General features: G+C 47.9%; 1 non-coding gene across 1 annotated transcript; it reads right to left on the reverse strand.

The window, feature by feature from the left end:
- Positions 1-1,969: 1,969 nt before the first annotated feature.
- trnae-uuc (transfer RNA glutamic acid (anticodon UUC)) lies at positions 1,970-2,041 on the reverse strand. Its single transcript has one exon. It is a non-coding gene; the product is annotated as a tRNA-Glu (tRNA).
- Between the last annotated feature and the right edge of the window lie 13,671 nt (positions 2,042-15,712).

Genomic DNA, 15,712 nt, shown 5'->3' on the forward strand with positions numbered 1-15,712 from the left:
CAGGAAAACATGAACCTCTTCCCACCCTCGGGCCAGCTGAAGGGCCTCTCCCGGTGTGGACACACTGGTGCTTCAGCAGGGTGGAGGAATTGCTGAAGGACCTCCCGCACTCAGGGCAGCAAAAATGCCTCCCCTCTCCACCCCCCCATCCCCCCGTGTGGATCAGCTGGTGCTTCAGCAGTGTGGAGGAGCGGGTAAAGCCCTTCTCACACTTGGGCAGGAGAATGGCATCTCCCCGGTGTGGACGGACTGGTGCCTCAGTAAGACAGAGGAATTGATGAAGTCTTTCCTTCACTTAGGCAACTGAACGGCCTCTCCCCCATGTGGACCCACCAATGGGCCAGCAGGTCGGAGGAAAGTGCAAAGCCCTTCCTGCAATCGGGGCAGAAGAACGGCCTCTCCTCAGTGTGGACCCACTGGTGTCTCAGCAGGTGGGAAGAACTGCTGAAGGCCATCTCGCACTTGGGGCTGGAGAACAGCCTTCCCCGGTGTGGACCAACTGGTGCGTCAGCAGGGCAGCGGAATCACTGAAGGCCTTCCCACACTCAGGGCAGCAGAAGGGCCTCTTCATCTCTGTGGAACCATTGGTGCTTCAGAACCCTTTCAAATTTCACAATATCCGTCTGATACGAGGGAGACTAGAATTGTACACAATATTCCAAAAGTGGCCTAAAAAGTGTCCTGTACAACCACAACACAACCTTCCAACTCCAATACTCAGTCAGAGGATTGGGAAATCTTTCAAAACCCACAAAAAACAAACAGGAAAGAATGGAGGGTCAAACCGAATTTTTGAGAGTCACCTTGAAAGTATCAATGAGAAATCGGCGGAGGGGGTTTATTGGGGACCCGTTCTCCTTTAATACACTATATACGTATTTCTCTTGTGCTCTTCGTAGTTTCTCTGTGCTGCAGTGTGTAGTGGCTCGTTGAAATAATCTCCTGATGCAGCTTCGTTTGTGGGTGTTGGGATGATTGCTTCTGCAGTTAAGTACTTGGTTTGGGTCTGTTGTTTTTCTGTAGATGCCAGTTTGAAGTTCCGCATTGACTGTTCGCTCCACTGTGACATCAAGGAATGGCACTTTGTTGTTCTCCTCCCCGTCAAACCAGGAGCCCCCCTTAGACCATAGTCTCACTACTTGGAACACTAATATACAGACTAGTCAAAGGCCTCCACTGAAGGCTAAAACACCTCCACTGAGGACTAAAACCCCAAGTCGAAGATTCACTCCACTCCATTTACTCCATCCAAGAATTCCTGAACACCAAAGACACTGAGATAGAAGAGGATGGATTAATGTTGTCCTTTGACATAACAGCCCTGTTCACATCCATTAACATCAACGTGGCCAAAGAAAACTGAAGACACTACTCGAAGAACCAAAGTCACAAACACAGCATCAACTTCATCAGCAAAGATAGCACTGTCAAGCTCGTGGAACTGTGCCTTACCATCCACTTCATATTCAATAACAAGCCCTACAAACAAATCAACGAAATACGCACGAAACCTCCAGCATCAGGATTCCTAGCAGAAGCAATAATGCAGAGACTCGAACAGACAGCCCTTCCAACGATCCAACCCAAACTTTGGGTCCGCTACAGCGATTACACTTTTCTCATCAAAAAATGAAACAAATTAGAGGAAACCTACAACACCATCAACAATCTCCTTACTGGCATAAGATTCACAAAAGAGGAGAACAACAACAAAGTGCCATTTCTTGATGTCACAGTGGAGCGAACAGTCAATGGTAAATTCAAAACAGCGTCTACAGGAAAACAATGCACGCGAACCAAGAACTTAACTACAGATGCAATCACCCCTACACAATCAAACACATCTGAATCAGGACACTATTTCAGCGAGCCACGACACACTGCTGCACCCAGGAACGACGAAGATCAATAAATAACTGCACAGAGCATTTCCGAAGAACGGGGAGCCCCTTAACCCCCTGAAAACAGTTTCCCTGACCGGGAATCGAACCCGGGCCGCGGCGGTGAAAGCGCCGAATCCTAACCACTAGACCACCAGGGAGATGCAAGCACAGCCTCACAGCTCTACCGAACAATACTTTCCTGCCCGGAAATCGAATCCGGGCCATGGTCGGTCGAAGGCTTTCACCTGTGCATCCAACAATGTCATTTCTTGTATCCATTGCTCCTGATGCAGTCTCCTCCACATTGGGGAGACTAGAGACTCCTCGAAGAGTCAAGTCACAGCGCTTGAGGGAACATCTCCAGGACACCCGCACCAATCAACCCCATCGCCCTATGGCCCAACATTTCAAACCCCCTCCCACTCTGCCGAGGACATGCAGGTCCTGGGCCTCCTCCATCGCCGCTCCCTCCCCACCCGATGCCTGGAGGATGAACGTCTCATCTTCCGCTTGGGGTAAATTCAACCCCAGGCCATCAATGTGGACTTCATCAGTTTCCTCATTTCCCCTCCCCCACCTTACCTCAATTCTAGCCTTCCAGCTCAGCGCTGTCCTCATGATCTGTCCTACCTGCCAATCTCCCTCCCCACCTATCCACTCCACCCTCCTCTCTGATCTGTCACCTCCATCCCCACCCCCATTCACCTATTGTACTTTTTGCTACCTTTGGCCCCGCACACCTCAGCCCCAATTTATCTCTCCACCCTGGAGGGGTCCTGCCTCTATTCCTGATGAAGGGCTTTTGCCCGAAACGTCGATTTTCCTGCTCCTCGGAAGCTGTCTGACCTGCTGTGCTTTTCTAGCACCACTCTGATCTAAACTCTGGTTTCCAGCATCTGCAGTCCTCACTTTTGCCGACCCAATAAACCCAGTGTGCCAATTTCACACCAACAAACTGACACAAGTAGACACAACGTCTGGAGAAACCCTAGCCACATTGCTTTACATTAAAGACATCTGGGAAATGATGTCCGGAAAACTCAATCCTCTCAGCATCATGGTAGCCCACAAACCTACCAACACAACTTAAACAGCGGCTAATGAACCTGAAATACCCGATACAAACAACCAGAAAACGAATGTAATTTACAAAATACCATACAAGGAAATATATACATGAACTCTGCCGCACAGTTCTCTGTGGCAAGAAATGCTGGGATGAGATAAGGAAGATTTTTTCAGCCAAAACGAATCGACACTGACTGGACAGCCATTTAAAATCAACGCTGTCAGCCCAGGATGGAAGACCCGAAGGGATGTACAGTTTTCTTATTTCCTGAAGATTTACAAAGCTGAGACTGGGTTTTGGTGTTTGTTCCATTTCCACTCCCAAGAGCCGCAGTGGTTGGGGCGGTGAGTTGGGGAAAGTGAAATGTGCCCATGAGCAGCATGTGGGTCTCTTTCAGCTTCCCCTCCTCTGACAGCGCTGTGACTTGACTTTGATGTTCTCAGGGACATTTACTGACGCGAGACAGTGAAACGATTCTCATTCCTGCAGATTAGGAATTGTACCCATACGCCGGTTTCATGACAATGAGAAAGATTAATTGGGATGTGTGAAGAAGCTGTGAGCTGCAGTTGAAACAAGTAGGTGGAGTCAGATACGTCATCCATTGTCCCCATGGTCCTGAAGAAATGTTTGCTTTTGTCTGCTTGAGAGACTTTGGACACTGGTGTGGCAGGGAGAATACTGAGATACCGAGTGAAGAAGATTCAGTGCGCTGACTGTGAAAAGTGCTTCAAACCATTTACTCAGATTGGGGAATTAAAATCACACCCCTCGCGGTGTGAAAGACGATGTCCCCGCTCTGTTTGTAATTTCAAACCCAGAGCAACACAAGGAAAGCTCCACCCAATGGGGAAACCGTGGAAATGTGGGGACTGTGGGAAAGGATTCCCTTCCCCATCAGTGCTGGAAACCCACAGACGCATTCACAACGGGGTGAGGACGTTCACCTGCTCAGTGTCCAGGAAGGGGTTCAGTCAGAGAGAAGCCATTCACGTGCCCCATGTGCAGGGGAGAGCTCACTCAGTCAGCTGCACTGCTGACCCACCAGTGGGTCCACACTGGAGAGAGGCCATTCACCTGCTGTAAGTTCCAAAAGGGCTTCACCTGCTCCTCCCACCTGAGGAGGCACCATCGAGTTCACGTGCCAGTGCAAGGGGATCGAAGGAGCGATGGCCAAGTGCTCCGATCAACCCAGCACTGGGGCGTCCCAGGTTCGAATCCCACTGCGGTGGATGGCAGAATTGGAGCTCGTTCAGTAATCTGGACTTCAGAATCTAAGGATGAAACCACTTTTAGGGGGAAAAAACACCATCTGATTCACTCATGACCTTTTTAGTGAAGGAAACTGCCGTTGCGGGAAAGGGTTCACTCAGTCATCCCAGCTGCATGTTTTACCCGGCTGTACCAGGGATCCAGTTACAAAGGGTCAACTCAGCTGACCAACAAAGAAAGTGGGGGGGGGGGGGGGGAGAGAGTGGGTGCATTTTGAGCTGGAGGTGTTTTCTTTAAAAACTACTTTTTGTATGCCCTTTTCCTGGGGAAATCTGAAGCTGTAACAAAAGAGGGTCGTAGTAAAGGTTACCTGAACTTACCACCCGGCTTAGACTCTGTGACGTCCAACAGGTTTTTGTTTTAAAGCTGTTCATTTCTTTCAGCCTCCAGCACTAATGTCATGTCTCAGAAGGACCAGTGAATGAGTCGCTAATATTGTTACAAATTGTATATTTTTTCAGGACTTCAGGTTCATTGTTTCATTGGAATTGCAAAGTTTACTGGCAACAGTGGGAGGTGTGGGCTGTATTCACTGGAAACAAAGTTTTAAAATCTCACAAACACCAGGGTATATTCTAACAGGTTTATTTGGAAGCACTATGTTTCGAAGTGCTGCTCCTTCTTCAGGTAGCTGTGGTGTAGAATCACAAGACACAGAATATATCACAAAAACATTATAGTGTCATTCAACATAAGTGACGTATTGAAGAAACCTAGATTGCTGTTAAATCTTTCATCTTTTAAAATGGGTTGCAGATTTCGGTTCATTAATATGTACATTCCAGAACTGTTAAGTCACGTTCTCCAGGAAACTTGATGTTTTATACAAGGAGGTAACACCTCACATCAAACAACGCATGAAAGCTGTGAGGTGAGTCTGTCTGTATCCCAATCTTGAGTCAGACTGTTTCTATTTCCAAATATATAATCCTGCAAAAGCAAATTCATCCCAAATGTGTGAGTGAATGCATGAGAGAGAGAGTGTGTATGTGCTTGTGCATGCTGGGTAAAGTGTGTGTGTGATGGAGTGTAATCATGTGCGAAGATGTATGCGTGGGTGTGAGTGGGGGGGGCGTATTAGTGTGTGTCTGAGAGAGAGCATGTCTATCGGAAAGGCTCTGCATGAGCGTGTGAGTATGGAAGAGTGAGTGTGAGAGTGAGAGAGTGAGAGAGAGAGAGCGTAACAGTGAAGTGGGGTTACCTGTCATGTGACATGAACCCAAGTTCGCGATTGAGGCCATCCTCCTGGTTTCCGAACTTGGTTATCAGCGTTTGCTGGGCCACTAAAAATGATTAAGCAGTTACACAATACACATTAGAGAGGGCCGAGTGGGACTTGTCTTTCGATTTGCAGAAGGTGAGACGTTCTGGGTGCTGAAAACGAAGGAATACACATACTGGAGGACCTTCGGCACAGAGAAGATGGAGCTGGAAACCAGTCTGCAGACACGTTGGGGGATTCACTGTGGAAACAGGCCGTTTGATCCACCAAGTCCACACTGACCCTCCGAAGAACATACCCCCACTCCCCGACCCACCAGTTAACCCCACAGCTAATCCCTGAATTTCGAACGCCCAATCCACTCTAGCCTGCACATCTTTGGAACATGGGAGAAAACGCGAGCACCCAGAGGAAACCGACGTGAACAGGGGGTGGGGGAGGGGTAGGAAAGTGCAAACTCCACACAGTCACTGTGCGGGTCGGATCGAACCCAGGTCCCTGGCGCTGCGAGGAATCCCCTCTCCAGCTCTATGCATTCGATTGGCTTCTCCCCAATCTTGGTGACACTCCAATCAGTTTGAGGAATTCAATTTGCTTTCACAGAGTTTCCACGGGGAAGGGGTCGTTGTTACTCGGCAGATTGAACGATCCAATGAAGGGCTCGTCTATAGCGAGAACACTGGTCCACATTTCGTTGAAAAATTAAAGTCCTCTCCGCAATGAGAACCCTTGAGTACTCCCACGCAGGCTGCGTGTATTCACGGGGATTCTCAATGCATGTTGATATTTGAAATCATTTCCTGCAGACAAACATTTCACCTCCCGGATTCAAACACTGCTGATATTCAGGCCCTGACTAAATTTCTATTCCATGCCTGAAAAGCAAATCCTCCTCTGCTAATAACTTGAGAAAACAGATCACTGCTGTCAGTGCAGGGCAGAAAATAGGATGAGAGAATTTTGGTTTGCAGAGAACAGCCTTCTCTATCTTCTACCCGAAATCACTGTCTCTCAATTCCTAAACCTTTCAATGTATTCCAACCCAAATTCATCCTTCCATCCTCCTCCCTTTGCCCAGCTCCCCTCTCCTGAAAGTGCTGACCATCTGTTCAGTTTCTCAGCCATATCTCGCCATCATTAGTGTATAGCCCACATCTTTATTTAGTTTTTAAGACAGAAAGGCAGTGGTTTGCTGATGCCTGGATGTGATGGTGATTGCATTCACAGTGTTCCAGACTCGTCTCTCGTGTCATTCAGAAAAGTCTGCACTGCACATGTGCAGAGAAGGGGATGCTGGGAGTGGGTGGGATGCATTCTCACCTCCCCATCCAATCATCCCCATAGCGTCCCCTGTCCATTCCCTTACCGCCACCCATAGCATCCCCTGTCCATTCTCTCTCTCTACCCTAACCTACCAGTCCCTTCTCTCTCTCTCCCCACATGCCACTCTCCCCACCCCGTCCATTCTATCTCTGCACCCTCTGCCCTCTGTCCAGTCCCTCATCCACCCTCTGTACCCATCCATTCCCTTTATCGCTCCACCCTCTGCCTTCCCCAATCCAGTCCCTTCCCTTACACTCATTTTCTCTCACCTCCCACACGCTCCCCTCATCCATTCCTTCTCTCCCCCACCTTCTCCTGCCATTCATTGTTGCTCTCTTTCTCCACCCTCTACCCCTTCCATTCTCACCCCAACCTTTGCCCCGTCCATTCTGTCCCCACCCACTGCCGCCCGTCCATTCTCTCCCCACCCACTGCTCCCCGTCCATTCTCTCCCCACCCATTGACCCCATTCATTCTCTCCCCACCTACTGCCCCATCCATTCTCTCCCCGCCCACTGCCCCGTGTCCATTCTGTCCTGATCCACTGCTCCCCGTCCAATCTCTCCCCATCCACTGCCCCATGAATTCTCTCCCCACCCATTGCCCCCGTCCATTCTCTCCCCACCCACTGCCCCGTCCATTATCTCCCCACCACAGACCCCCATCCATTCTCTCCCCACCCACTGCCCCGTCCATTCTCTCTCCCCACACTCTGGAACCAATTTCTTTCACTTCACACTTTGCAACTCTGCATTCTCTCTCTCCTCCCCAATCCTCTTCACCAAATTCTCTCTCTCTGCTCCCACCCTGTGTACCCCCATGCATTCTCTACCACCAATGCTCTGCTCTTCTACCTATTTTCTCTCTTTCTCTTCCCCAGTCTCTGCGCCCCCCCCCCGTTCAATCTCACTCTGAGTACCCTCCCCCGTCCTTTCTCGTGCCTCGAGCCCTCTTTGATCTCTGTATCAAACCCTTCTAATGATAGAGAGAGAATGGATGGTGATGGCGACCTGGGGTGGGGGTGGGGAAGGGAAGCGTGAGAATTGGCTGACCTTTAACATTGAGAATAGCTAAAATGATGTATTCAGAAACATCAGTAATGTCTGAAAGCACATTCAAATGTTTAAAAAAAAAGCTGCAGACATCTTTCTGAAACTTGCATTGAAATCTGCGCAGTTAGGCCACAATTGAGGACAGCCGGTAAGCTTGGAATGGCCTATTCCTAGTCTTGTGAATTGGTTCAGAATATGTAGAAATACAGTCATAGACTTGCAGAGATCAGAAACAAACCTTTCGGTCCACGCCGACAACATTTCCTACATTACCCTCGTGATCCATTTGCCAGCATTTGGCCCATATCTCTCTCAGCCCTTCCTATTCATACCTCCATCCAGATGCCTTTTAAATGTTGTAATTCTACCAGCCTCGACCACTGCCTCTGGCAGCTTATTCCAAACGCATGCCACGCTCTGTGTGAAAAAGTTCCCCCGTTCAGTCCCTTTTAAACCTTTTCCCTCTCAGCCTAAACACCTCTAGTTTTGGACACCCTCTACTCTGGGGAATAGATATACAAACGTTGAGCTGCCAGACAAAATCATAGAGTCACAGAGATGTCCAGCATGGAAACAGACCCTTTAGTCTAACTCATCCATGCCGACCAGATATCACAACCCAATCTAGTCCCACCTACCAGCACCCAAATATATCCTTCCAAACCCTTCCTATTCATAGAGCCATCCAAAAGCCTCTTAAATGTGGCAATTGTACCAGCCTCCACCGTTTCCTCTGACAGCTCATTCCATACACGTACCACCCTCTGCGTGATTCAGTTGCTCCTTCAGTCTCATTTCTATCTTTCCCCTCTCACCCTAAACCTATGCCCTCTCGTTCTGGACTCCCCGAACCCAGAGAAAAACCTTTGCCTATTTATTCTATCCATGCCCCTCATAATTTTGTAAACCTCTATAAGGTCACCCCTCAGTCTCTGATGCGCCAGGGAAAACAGTCCCAGCCTGTTCAGCCTCTCCCTCTCGCTCAGATCCTCCAACCCTCAACATCCTTGTAAATCTTTTCTGAACCCTTTCAAGTTTCACGACATCTTTCCAATTGGAAGGAGACCAGAATTGCACGCAATATTCCAACAGCGGCCGAACCAATGTCCTGTACAGCCGCAACATGACCGCCCAAATGCTGTACTCAATACACTGACCAATAAAGGAAAGCATACCAAACGCCTTCTTCACTATCCTATCTACCTGCGACTCCAATGTTCAGGAGCTATGAACCTGCACTCCAAGGTCTCTTTGTTCAGCAACACTCCCTAGGAGCTTATGATTAATTGTAGAAGTCCTGCTAAGATTTGCTTTCCCAAAATGCAGCACCTCACATTTATCTGAATTAAACTCCATCTGCCACTTCTCAGCTCCTTGGCCCATCTGGTCCAGATCCTGTTGTCATCTGAGGTAACCCTCTTTGCTGTCCACAACAGCTCCAATTTTGGTGTCATCTGAAAACTTACTAACAGTCCCTTTTATGGTCGCATCCAAATCATTTACGTAAATGACAAAAAGTAGAGGGCCTAGCACTGATCCTTGTGGCACTCCACTGGTCACAGGCCTCCAGCCGGAAAAACTGCCCTCCACCACCAACCTCTGCCTTCTACCTTTGAGCCAGTTCTGTATCCAAATGGCTAGTTCTCCCTGAGATCTAACCTTGCTAATCAATCTCCCATGGGGAACCTTGTCGAACGCCTTACTGAAGTCCATATAGATCACATCTACTGCTCTGCCCTCATCAATCTTCTTTGTTACTTCTTCAAAAAACTCAATCAAGTTTCTGAGACATGAATTCCAATGCACAAAGCCATGTTGACTATCCCGAATCAGTCCTTGCCTTTCCAAATACATGTACATCCTGCCCCTCAGGATTCCCTCCAACAACTTGGCCACCACCGTGGTCAGGCTCACCGGTCTATGGTCCCCTGTACTGTCTTTACCGCCCTTCTTAAACAGTGGCACCACATTTGCCAACCTCCAGTCTTCCGGCACCTCACCTGTGACTATTGATGATACAAATAACTCAGCAAGAGGCCCAGCAATCACTTCTCTAGCTTCCCACAGAGTTCTTGGTTACACCTGATCAGGTCCTGGGGATTTATCCATCTTTAACCGTTTCAAGACATCCAGCACTTCTTCCTCTGTAATCTGAACTTTTTGCAAGGTGTCACCATCTATTTCCCTTCAGTCTATATCTTCCATATCCTTGTCCACAGTAAATACTGATGCAAAGTATTCATTTAGTATGTCCCCCATTTTCTGTGGCTCCACACAAAGACCGCCTTTCTGATCTTTGACGGGCCCTATTCTCTGAGTAGAAAGTGAGGACTGCAAATACTGGAGATCAGAGCTGAAATTGTGTTGCTGGAAAGGCGCAGCAGGTCAGGAAGCATCCAAGGAACAGGAGAATCGACGTTTCGGGCATAAGCCCTTCTTCAGGATGCACAGTTGGGCCACAACCAAGGACAGGCTGTAAGAGTGAATGAGTGAATAAAAGACAAGTCCCACCTCGCCCATGAGGAGAAAGTGAGAAATGCAGATGCCGGAGATCAGAGTCGAGAGTGTTGTGTTGAAAAAGCACAGCAGGTCAGGCAGCATCCAAGGAGCAGGGGAGTCAACGTTTCAGACATCAGCCCTTCACCTTGCCCTCTCTAGTGTGTGTTGTGAAACTGCTTAACTGCTTAATCATTTCTAGTGGCCGAGCAGAGGCTAATAACAAGTTTGGAACACACGAGAATGACCTCAGCTGAAACCTTGGATTCATGTCTCACTACAGGAGAACCAGCTCCACAATACACACAAACCCTATCTCTCTCTCTGAATCTGTCTCTCTCTCTCTCTCTTCTCTCTTCTCTCTCATACACACACACACACACACACACACACACACACACACACACAAGTCCTCACACGGTCGTGCAGACCCTCTCTGATAGACAGGGGTCTCTCTCAGACACACATGGATACACCCCTCACACTCTCATCCATGCACACACCTTCTCACACAATTATACACCATTACACGCACACTTTACCCAGCATGCACACACACACAGACACACTCAGACGCTCTGTCTCATGAATGCAGTCACACATAGAAGTCTTTGGGGTGAATTGCATTTGCAGGATTGTATGTTTGGAAATAGAAAAAGTCTGACTCAAGACTGTGATACAGAACGACTCTAAACTCACAGCTTTCATGCGTTATCTGAACTCAGGTGTCACCTCCCTTTATAAAACATTAAGTTACCTGGAGAATATTACTAAAAAGAAGTTCTGGGATTTACAGATTAATGAACCGAAATCTGGAACCTATTTTAAAAGATGAAAGACTTAACAGGTTTCTTCAATGTATTAGTGGGTGTGGACCCACTGGTGGGTCAGCAGTGCAGCTGACTGAGTGAACCCCCTTCCGTACATGGGGCACGTGAATGGCTTCTCTCACTTGTGGACCCACTCGTGCGTCTCCATTTGGCTGATCCGAATGAAGCCCTTCCTGCACACCGAGCAGGTGAATGGCCTCTCCCCGCTGTGATTACGTCTGTGGGTTTCCAACACGGATGGGGAAGGGAATCCTTTCCCTCAGTCCCCACATTTCCACAGTTTCCCATTGGGGGAGCTTTCCTTGTGTTGGTCTGGGTTTGAAATTACAATCAGAACGGGGACATAGTCTATCCCCACTGTCAGGGATGAGACTTTGATACCCCCAAGCTGAGTAAATGGTGTAAAGCACTTTTCACAGTCAGCGCACTGAATCTCCCTCACTCGGTGTCTCAGTATTCTTCCTGCCGCACCAGTGTCCAAAATCTCTCAAGCAAACAAAAGCAACCATGTCTTCTTGATTGGAATGGCTGCTGATATTGAAGTCCCAATGAATCAAGCGGCTCTGTCAGAAGTTGATGTATCATTTGTTTTCAGATTTCTTTCGGCACGTCTTCCTGCAAAAAAAAGTCACAAAATAAGTGGTCATTGTCAGTATACTTAAACGAACATAACATAGGTGACAGTTCCTGTAGTTTGCCAGATGCCTGCTTATCACATAATACCCAGCACACAGAAACCTGAAATCCCTCATGCAGCCAGATAGGCTTAGGTGTGTTTAGAGGAAAACTTCATTCAAATATAATCTAATCTTAAACTAAATACGTGTACATATATATATATATATCAATATGCCAATCCTGTCAATGCGGATCAGTTCCAAGCGAAACTACACATTTAATTGTGAACATGAGGAAAAAAGCAATCATTTTCCAGGGTGCAAACTGCATACGTGCTAAACTGAAGGAATACACGAGGAAAAGACCTAAAAGAGAGATAGAAAGTATTTGAGCACCTTTGCAGAATCTGCTCCCTCTCTGGATTCTCTCCAGTTGCTTCAAGTAAACCTCCCTGGGGGTCAGGCAGCCCTGCATCGGGAAGCACTGGGATGGTCAACTACGACCAGTTTACATGGAGAACACATCTCCACATTAAACAGCCTCGAGGCAAATTTCCCTTCCTTCCACAAAGTTCAAGACCCCTCAAAGCGAAATTCCCCAGGTAAGTTTGGAAGAATTTCTTCCAGGTGTTCACTAATCGTTTCTATGAGCACTTTGTTAAAGTTTGAATATAGCGAGTTTTGAAAATTAGTGATTCTGAGCGAAATCACAGTTCGAAAAACAGAATGTGGGTATTTAGACTGAGTTTATTTTTGCACATCGACGATATGTCTGCACAACAGCATATGACACGACAGCAGTGAAGATCTTCTGACCTCATTCTCAAACGTGCCTGCCACACGCCAGATGAAAAGCTGAATACTTCTGTGGAAAAACTGCCGAGCAATGCAAGAGAATGGCACAACGCGTGCGTGTTGGAACCAGAACCCAAAGGAGAGACCATTCTCTCCTATTCATTCAACGTCGTCTTTAGCAGCTTTCCCGTATAATGGCGCTCTGTTCTGCACCTTGCCTCCGCTTCCCAAAAGAGCTTCGACATAAATATTTCACAATGATATACTGGCCCAATGTGTACAGTTAAGGTGACAACCTCTGAGTGGTCTCCTGTTCTCTGTATCCTATGTTGAGGAGGGCAATGCTTGTCACTGGCTATTCTGGTGTCAGAGAAAAGTTTCGAAACAGTGGAGGGAGTCCGATTCCTGGGGACGGGACAAACAGCAGCAGGGAGACAGAATGAGAAGCAGCTGTTCTGGAAACTCTTTGTCACTTGCAATTCTTCGAACAATGTCAAATGTATTTGACACTAAGCAAGTCTCAGCGAGCTCAAGAGGAGTGTGGTGGATGAGGAATGAACCACTCTTTGGCTTGTTGGTCTCGGGGCATGTTCCCAGGTAGAGTCTTTAACAGTGCAGACTTGTGTGCGGTCCTGGATTCACATCCCAGACGAGGCTGCGTCGCTTAACTTGATTTGGGCAAAAATGCCCCATTAGTTTTCTCAAAAAGCACCTTCGTGAAACGAGGTTGGGCTGCCACGAATACGAATGAGGCAGAAAACAGGGAAGTGAAATGGTTGGAGATCGCGTTGAACAGGTTGACGTGAGTGGTGCGGTGTTTGCGGAATGTCAGCAATAAAGGTAAATTGAAATATTGGGCCAGCTCTCCTCGGAGAACCGAAGTTTTCCAAGTCAGTAGAGGCCGAGAAACAGGAAATAATGCTGTGACAATGCTCCCATGCCTGAAATGATCTATAGTGATTCGGCAGAGATTTAAAGTCACGAGGACGAGCGAATGCAGTAGACGAGGTAGCAGCAAATGTGCAGGTAAAGAGCTGCTTCACCTGGAAGGATATCCAGGAGGGAGCAGGTAAATTGTGCTTCTGAGTGAAATCACGGTTCGTAAAAACAGAATGTGGCAATTTAGACAGAGTTAATATTTGTTCGTCACCGATATGTCTGCCGGTGCGCGATGGGAGCATAACCCAGAAGGGAAACCATCTTCCCTATTCACTCAATGTCGAGTTTAGCAGCTTTCCCGTATAACGGCGCACTGTTGTGCACCTCGCCTTCTCATCTGCTTCCCAAAAAACTTCGACGTCAATATTGATACACAGGCCCAGTATGCAGAGTTGAGATGCCACACCCGTGGAGGTCTGCGGGGTCTTCTCCTGTTCTCTGTTCCCGATGTTGAGGAGGGCAATACTTGTCACTGGTCACTCCGGTGTCAGAGAAAAGTTGAGACAGAAAACGGGTTAATCTTCTGGCAGTAGAGAGGGCCCGGTTCCTGGGGACGGGCAAACGGCAGCAGAGAGACGGAATGAGAAGCAGCTGTTCATACAGTCATAGAGATGTACAGCATGGAAACAGACCCTTCGGTCCAACCCGTCCATGCCGACCCCAATCCCACCCCAATCTAGTCCCACCTGCCAGCACCTGGCCCATATACCTCCAAACCCTTCCTATTCATATATCCATCCAAACGCTTCTGAAATGTTGCAATTGTACCAGTCTCCGCCACTTTCTCTGGCAGCTCATTCCATACACGCACCACCCTCTGCGTGAAAAGGTTGCCCCTTAGATATCTTTTATATCTTTCTCCTCTCACCCTAAACCTATGCCCTCTCGTTCTTGACTCCCCGACCCCAGGGAAAAGGCTTTGCCTATTTATCCTATCCATGCCCCTCATAATTTTATAAACCTCCATAAAGTCACCCTTCAACCTCCGACGTTCCAGAGAAAACAGCCCCAGCCTGTTCAATGTCAACTGGACTTTCCTCTGAGCAAGACTCAGCTGGTTCAAGAGGTAGGGTGGGGGCAGGGGCGCCAGCGCGCTAGCCGTGTGGCTCGTTGGTGTCGGGGTGTGATTTTTGCTTTGGGTATTCATTGACGCAGGCGTTCGAGAGATCCCGGATTCAAATCCCGGAGGAGACCGCGTTTCATGACTTGTGCGAAAGTGCTGTTTAATTTCCTCAAAAAGCACCTTCGTAAAACGAGGTTGGGCTCCCTGGAGAACCAATGGGACAGAAAGCAGCGAAGTGAAATGATTGGAGATAGCGTTGAAGAGGTTGACGTGAGTGGTGCAGTGTTTGAGGGATGTCAGCGATGAGGGTCGATTGGAAATTTGGGAGAACTCTCTTCGGAGTACAGAAGTTTGAAATCTGGCCCGATTGAAGCTTTTCAAGTCATGCAAAGTCTAGACAGAGAAAGTAATGCCGTCAAAATGTTCCCACGTCTGAAAGGATCGACAACGATTCGGCAGAGTTTAAAAGTCATGAGGAAAAGAAACAAAAGTGACATTAGGAAGAACGCTTTTGAAAAGGGACTGGTTGGGGTCAGTAAATCCCAAACTGACAAAGAGGCAGATTCATTATACGCAAACGGCAAGACTTGGCCAAACGATACACGGAGTTAACGGACTCCTTTCGTGATTTGAAACGTAAGGAGTCGACGTTATGGAGCCATTTGAGATTCAAACATGCAACTTTCGGATCTCGAGTCAGACGCGCTACCGTTGCGCCACAAGCTCACACATGCCCTTACGCTGAAGCTGTGCGCTTTTAATGGGGTCAGGAAAATGTTCCCCAAACGGAAATCTTCTCCACAAAGGGGTTTCTGAATTGAATGAATGTCTCACGTAAGGGACTGCGTCTGCTGAGAAGCCGAGACCAAAAGAGAAACTCGGTAGGTTTGACAGTACCTGTCAGAGAAAACAAAATTCTGAAATGTTGTCGCTGATTCTCTTTCCACAGACGTTGCCTGACCTTCTCAGTTTCTCCTGCAATTTCTAGTTTTGTTTTTTACTGAAAGTTCATTTCATCTTTTGGGATGAAACAACTGGAGTCGCCGTATGCAGATATATAACCCTTTCGAATTACTGTGACGTGATTGGAGTCAAACAAACTCTGCGATGATGCACTCTTTCTCAGCTCCACAGGCAGACAGACAAGGGGA

The sequence above is a fragment of the Chiloscyllium punctatum genome, chromosome 36 (genome assembly GCF_047496795.1).
Source record: "Chiloscyllium punctatum isolate Juve2018m chromosome 36, sChiPun1.3, whole genome shotgun sequence".
NCBI lineage: Eukaryota > Metazoa > Chordata > Chondrichthyes > Orectolobiformes > Hemiscylliidae > Chiloscyllium > Chiloscyllium punctatum.